The sequence below is a fragment of the Condylura cristata genome, unplaced genomic scaffold (genome assembly GCF_000260355.1).
Source record: "Condylura cristata isolate star-nosed mole 26May11 unplaced genomic scaffold, ConCri1.0 scaffold00016, whole genome shotgun sequence".
NCBI classification, from domain to species: domain Eukaryota; kingdom Metazoa; phylum Chordata; class Mammalia; order Eulipotyphla; family Talpidae; genus Condylura; species Condylura cristata.
In genome coordinates this window covers 2,445,017-2,452,016 of record NW_004567117.1, presented here as the reverse complement: position 1 = coordinate 2,452,016, position 7,000 = coordinate 2,445,017, and the positions used below count along the sequence as shown (strand labels likewise).

The 7,000-nt window shown below is 36.4% G+C and overlaps 1 pseudogene; it reads left to right on the top strand.

The window, feature by feature from the left end:
- Nucleotides 1-2,140: 2,140 nt before the first annotated feature.
- On the top strand, nt 2,141-3,324 carry LOC101620937 (annotated as a pseudogene).
- The last annotated feature ends 3,676 nt before the right edge of the window (nt 3,325-7,000 follow it).

The following is a 7,000-nucleotide window of genomic DNA, read 5'->3' as shown; positions in this document are numbered from 1 at the left end:
TAAGTTTCAGAAACAGACTGTAAGTTGTTATTAATAAGATTTAATAATAGTGTACAGAATTTATCACTGTCTATGGAAATCTTTAAATTGTTGAAAAGAAGGCAGGAAAGGCAGTGTGAGGCAGAGACAGAGGAGGAGATCACTTTGCTCCTGACCATCCATAGTACCTAATTTAGTTATAGGTAGGGAACATAAAAGTAACATTTCAAACAACAGGGTGGGATTTTACACACTTTGTTTCACCATTCACTGTAGGTACCTGGGTTCAAGGATGAGGGACTTTTCTCCTACAACTTCCCCACTCCAGGAACTTGGGAAATGGATAATCTCTGAAAGCTACACCTCAAAACAAACATTTAATTAGAATTAGAATTAGAACAGAGTTATTCTGATTCACTATCAAATAGAATGGCTCTCAGACCATCAGTCCCTGATCAGAGCCACGATGCTGGTCTATATAAAGAAATTTTGTGCTGAAAAAGCAGGGAAATGAGTGGGAGAGAAAGACAACTGAGGGGCAAATTCTAACACTGCGTCTCTTGTTCTGTGCCAGGGAGATGATGCCCTACTGCAGGGAACAGGAAGTTGTTCTTGAGGAAGAATACACCTTGACTGGAATGAAAGCAGAATCCAAGTACCACACACTCCCTCAGCCAGGATCCATGCTCCACAAATAGTCTCTGAATACCATTTGGTTCTGTGTCTGTAAAGTGAAAATAATCTAGGGACTAGAATTAATATCTGCTTCAAGATCTTATTATAAGGTCTTGTTATAATTTTTATTTGATTTTAAACATTGATCCCTAGTGATTTGGTATAAGTCAGTCCTCAGTTTAATTACTTCTGAGAACACTACCAATTGGATTCTGAGTCCAGAAAACCAAAAATAAACTAATCTGCTCCCTTAATTCCTGGGGAGACCTGCCATGACATTCAGTCTTCCTCAGAGACGACTGCTGGATTCCAGCTTTTTCCTTTCAAACTGAAACATGCAACTTCAGCTTAGAAGACTTGATACCTGATCTTCACATGTTAAATCTCTCCCAACTTGCCATCCCTTTAAAATAGCAATCAAGACCATTAGACTAGACTTTTGCATGGTGTCTGAGTCTGTTTCTGAGTTCCAAATCTGCCCCATCCATGTCCATAAATTCAAAGTGCTGGCCCCTGCATCTACCTTAACACACCATTTACCTCACCTATAAGCATGATTACCTAATGCTTGGCTGTTTCTCAAGAGACCATATTGGCCAGGAAACAGCAAACACACTTGTAATAGGTTTAATACTTTTAACTACATTTACAGTCTCTTGAAACATAAATCGTTATTATTGCAGACTTCGGGTCTGAGGCCCATGAGAAATTGAAAGCATTCAGTACTGACTCAACATTTAAGTGCATAATGGAACTGCATATACAATAAAGGTTTATTTATCAATATAATTGCAAACATGACCTATGAATCATGTGAAACAAGCCATAAACTGCAACCTACTAATGTTCCTTGTCAAGGTATCAAAATATAACTCAAAATTAGAGAATTTTTCTAAACCTAAAGCAACTAATATGTGTAAATCAGGGACTCAGCTTCCAAATATGGTATTGGGTCGCATACAGATGTAACAGTAACTGTGTTAAACCATGAAACCACATTAAAACTAACCCATAATGGAGGGGTGTCCTGGAGTCAGATTAGTGTCTCTGGAGTATATCGTCCATCACACCACTTTCTGCTTTCCATTGCTAAAGGAAGGGCCATCACTTCAGAATATCAGAAACTCACCCCAGCATTCTCAGACCTTTCAAAAATCCACCAAATCTGGGGTCTGAATATTCAGAGATGGCAAAGGTAAAAAAGAGCCCCAACTTTTTGAACAGCTACTGATATGCAGTACCAGGCTGAAAGAGGGCTTGAATTCATCTATCTATTCATTGAAGTCCTTTGTCCTTCCTGTTTCCAGATATGTTCTAAAATAACCTATGATAAAAAAAAAGATGAAAAAACTGCTATTATTGTAGTTGCCTCTTTAATGACTCCTCAGCCTCAGGCCACCGAAGATGCTGGAACTATTTCCAGTTTCAATGTACTTAAAATCGTCAGTAATCCAACTGCTGCTCCTACTGTGAGAAGAACAGCAGGATGGTCAACCATTCTACTGCAGAGTTCAAGTGTAAGCATTACAAGAACAGCAATGAATATAAGAAGACTGTCTGTTGTGTCTATACTGCTTGAAAGCATGCAAAGAGGAAGCTGTCTTCCAGCCCCCAAGCCAGTATTGAGCATGACTCATTCTGAGAAAAAAAATTTACTTCTATACCTCCATCACCCATGCCAGATTTTAAGAACTGAATGTTGACTTGTTCTGTGGTACCTCGGACCTGAGGTGAGAAAGCTGTTTGGAATGCCAAGTCCCAGATCCATGATATTGTCCTGGTAGGTGGCTCTACCAAAATCCCCAAAATTCAGAAATTTCAACAGGACTTCTCCAATGGAAAAGAACTGAAAATAACCTCAACCCTGATGAAACCACTATTTATGTTACAAGTCTCCAAGTAGCTGTCCTATCTGGAGTCAAGCCTGAAAATATATGATTTCCTGCTCTTGGGTGTTACTACTGGTGACATCATGATAATCCTCATCAAGTGTAAAAAACTACCTTTCTGACCAAGCAGACACAGACTTTTATTACCTATTCTGGCAACAAACCTGGTCTGCATGTTCAGGTTTGTAAGAAAAGCAACCTGCTTCAGAAGTTTAAACTCACAGGCATACTTCTGTACCACATGGCATTCCTCGTATTGAGGTCATGTTTGATATTGATTCCAGTGGTATCCCTCATGGTTTGCTGTGGATAAGAGTACAGAAAAAGGGAACAAGATCACCATCACCACCATTGATGACAATGGCTATTTGAGCGTGCAGTCCAGGAAGCTGAGAAGCACAAAGTTGAAGATGAGAAGCAGGACAAGGTGTCTTCCAAGAATTCCCCTGAATCCTACACCTTCAACATGAAAGCAGCTGTTGAAGATGTGAAACTTCAAGGCAAGATCAATGATGAAGACAATCAAGATTCTTGACAAGTATCATAAAATCATCAACTGGATTAATAATAACCAGGCTGCAGAAAAAGAACATCAACAGAAAGAGTTAAAAAAAAAAAAGCCTGGAAGCCTATCATTACCCTGCTATGCCAAGGTGTAGGTGGCATCCCAGGAGGAATGTCTGGGGGCTTTGCTGGTGGTGGACCTCCACCATTTAGTGGTATCTCTTCTGAGCTTACCATGAAAGATAGTAATTTATCATTATTCCACTCAAAACATTGAAGAACCCAATTTGTAGCCGATTCTATGGCAGTTAAAAGTTGAATTACTATTGTAATATCTGGACATTCTTAATACTTGAATATATAACATATGAACATGGGAAGGAAGCAAAATCACATTTATAAATACTGATGTTCATGTAAATTTCAGTGCCTTAAATAAAATTATTTAAAATAAAAATTAAGTAAAATAGAATACTATTAATGTTTTACTCTCATGGACACAGTAACATATTAAACTCAGAAAATTGTTACCATGGCAAAAATATTTTCCCAATCTTTGGCTAACCATAGTATAAAAATAGAACTCCCCATACTTTGACTATTTTTCTTACAAACCCAAATATAATTCACTTAAGCCAAATTTCTTAATCTGTGTTAGAAAAGGGTCTCATATTTCAAGAAGTTTAGAAATTTTTAACATTATTTCTGATGCTTAGAGATGCACAAGGAAGATCAGTATATTTAAAATTATGAGTATTTTGGGCAGCCATGCAGTAAAGGACCAGATGAATATTATTTATCTGAGATCGATTGATTGATTGTTGATAACTGTGCATCTATATATATGCATGTAGATATATCTGAAATATCTCTTTCCAAAATATCTATTAGGTGTAATTTACTTATTTATACATTATTTACTTATTTATGCATTATCAGATTTATTTATTTCTGCATTACAGGACAGTTTTGTGCATTACATAGCAGGGTTTTTTTTATTACTCTTGACTTTTAATTTTTTATAGTTTATTTTTACATCATTTTGTGCATTTTTTCATCATTTGTAATACCCGTGGGCTTCCCAAAACCAAATCATCTGCATGCCATCACCATAGTCCAGTTCATTTTCCTCCCCCCACTGTCTTTGATCCCATGCCCCACTCCACCCCCATAAAATGTCTCTTGTATTTAGCTGTTCATTATTATTATTATTTTCTCGCCTGCTGTTATACTCCTGCTATGAGAGAAATCATCCGGTATTTTTCCTTTACTTTCTGGCTTATATCACTAAGCATTATCTTTTCCAGCGCCATCCATGTTGCTGCAAAAGGCATGTATTTTTTTTTTTTGGTTGCTGAGTAATATTCCATTGTGTATATGTGCCACATCTTTTTAATCCAGTCATCCGTTTTTGGGCATTTGGCCTGTTTCCATGTCTTTCCAACTGTGATTAAAGCAGCGATAAACATGGGGGTGCAGGTATCTTTTTGAATCAGTGTTTTTGTGTCTTTTGGGTAGATACCTAGGAGTGGGATTGCTGAGTTGTAGGGAATCTCCATGTTTAGCAGTTTGAGGAACCTCCAAACAGTTTTCCATAGTGGTTGTACTAGTTTGCATTCCTACCAGCAGTGCAGGAGAGTTCCTTTTTCTCCACATCCTTGCAACATTTGTTGTTGTTAGTTGTTTGAAGATGTGCCATTCTCACTGGGTGAGGTGGTATCTCATTGTGGTTTTAATTTGCATCTTCCTTATTACAAGTGATGTTGAACATTTTTTCATATGCTTGACCATCTGCATTTCCTCTTTGGAGAAGTGCCTGTTTTTTTTGATGGGGTTATTTATTTTATTTTTGTTGAGTTTCATCAGAATAAAGGATTGTGATCAATCCTTTATCACTAGTTTTGTGTGAGAAAAAAATCTCCCAATTAGTGGGATGTCTGTTTGTTTTTTATAATGTCTCTTTAACTTGATGTAGTACTATCTATTTATCCTTGCCTTCACTATCATTGCATTGGGTACTCTATCTTTAAAGATGTCATTGAAGTGTATGTCGTGTAGTGTTTGGCCCACCTTTGCTTCCAGGTATTTTATGGTTTCCGTTCTTATGTACAGTTCTTTAATCCACTTCGAGTTGATTTTTGTGTATGATGAGAGGTAGTAATCTAGTTTCATTTTTTTTGCATGTAGCTTCCCAGTTTTCCCAGCACAATTTGCTGAACAAACTTTCTTTGTTCCATTGTATCTTCTTTGATCCTTTGTCAAAGATTAGCTGTCCATAAACCTGTGCATTTATATCTGGGTTTTCTATCCAATTTCCACTGATCTGTATGTCTGTTGTTGTTCCAATACCATGCAATTTTGATTATTATGGTTTTGTAGTATAGTTTGAAGTTTGGGAATGTAATCCCTCCATTCTCTTTCTTTCTAGTCATGAGAGTTTTGGCTATTTGAGGTCTTTTGTTGTTCCATATTAATCTCATCCATGTGGGTTTGAGAAAAATGTGTACTCAGATTTTTGGGGGTGCAGTATTCTATAAATGTTTGTTAGACCCATGTTGTCCAGGTCCTTGTTTAGAGCTTTAGTGTCTTTGCTTATTTTTGTCTTGTTGATCCGCCCATTGTGGAGAGTGGTGTATTGAAGTATCCTACTATGTATGTATTTTCTCTGATACACGTTTTCATAGATAACAGTAGTTTCCTGATATATTTTGATGCTCCTTCATTTGGTACATATATGTTGATGTACAACAAGTCTTCTTGTTGTATTGTCCACTTAACCATAATATAGTGGTCTTCTGTGTCTCTTTTAAACTTTTTAGTTTGAATTCTATTTTGTCTGATGTAAGTATAGCTGTTCCTACCTTCTTTTTTGGTCATTTGCTTGTATGATTGTTTTCCTTCCTTTTATTTTCAATCTGTTTTTATCTTTTGTAGTTAGATATGTTTGCTGTAGACAACAGAATGTTGGGTTCTGTTTTTTTAATCCATACTGCAACTATATAAACTATGTGTCTTTTTATTGATGAATTTAAGCCATTTGCATTTAGAGATAATATTGATATACTGGCACCTATTTGCCATGTTTTTTTTTTTCTTTTTGTATTTTTATTCCTTATTTTGAACTTTTCTGGTTCACTCTTCTGTTGGATTTGTTTGAGGGTTTCTTGTAGTATTTTTTGGAGTGGGGGTTTAGTCATGACTAAATTATGGAGTTTCTGTTTGTCTGAAAATGTCCTTTTTCTTCCTTTGTAGTGGAAGAAGAGCTTCACAGGATAGAGTATTCTGCATTGACATTTGATGCTCTGGAGTTTGTTGAGTATGTCCTTCTACTCCCTTCTTCCCCATGGGATTTTTTGGGTAAAGTCTGATGTCAGCCTGATCTGTTTCCCTACATAGGTTGCTTCTTCCCTCTTGTCATTCTCATTATCTTTTCCTTGTCTTGTATTCTTTGTAGTTTTACTATGATGTGTCTTGCTGTATTTCTCCTATTGTCATGATAGTTTGGTGTTCTTCTTGCTTCTTGGATGTCTACTTTCATCTCCTTCTTCATATTAGGGAAATTCTCTTTTATTATCTCTGTGAATATTTTCTCAACTCCTTGGTCCTTCTCTTCACCTTCTAGGATACCTATAATTCTGATATTTCCTTTCCTCATGGTGTTTGATAGCTCTTGAAGTATTTCTTCATTCCTTTTCCTTTTTATTTCCCTTTCTTTTTCTGTTTTAATTCTCTTTATTTCTGTGTCTTTGAGGGAGCTGATTCGTTCTTCCATTTCATCTATTCTGTTTTCATTACTTTTCCCAGCATTCTTTATCTCCTCTAGAGGCCTTTTCAGCTCCTGCATTTCTTCTATTTTCTTTTTTAAGATCTCGTTTTCTCTCTTCAATTCTTTGATTGCTTGACTCACATCTTTTTTTTTTTTCATTTTCATTTCTTTCATTCATTTCCTCATT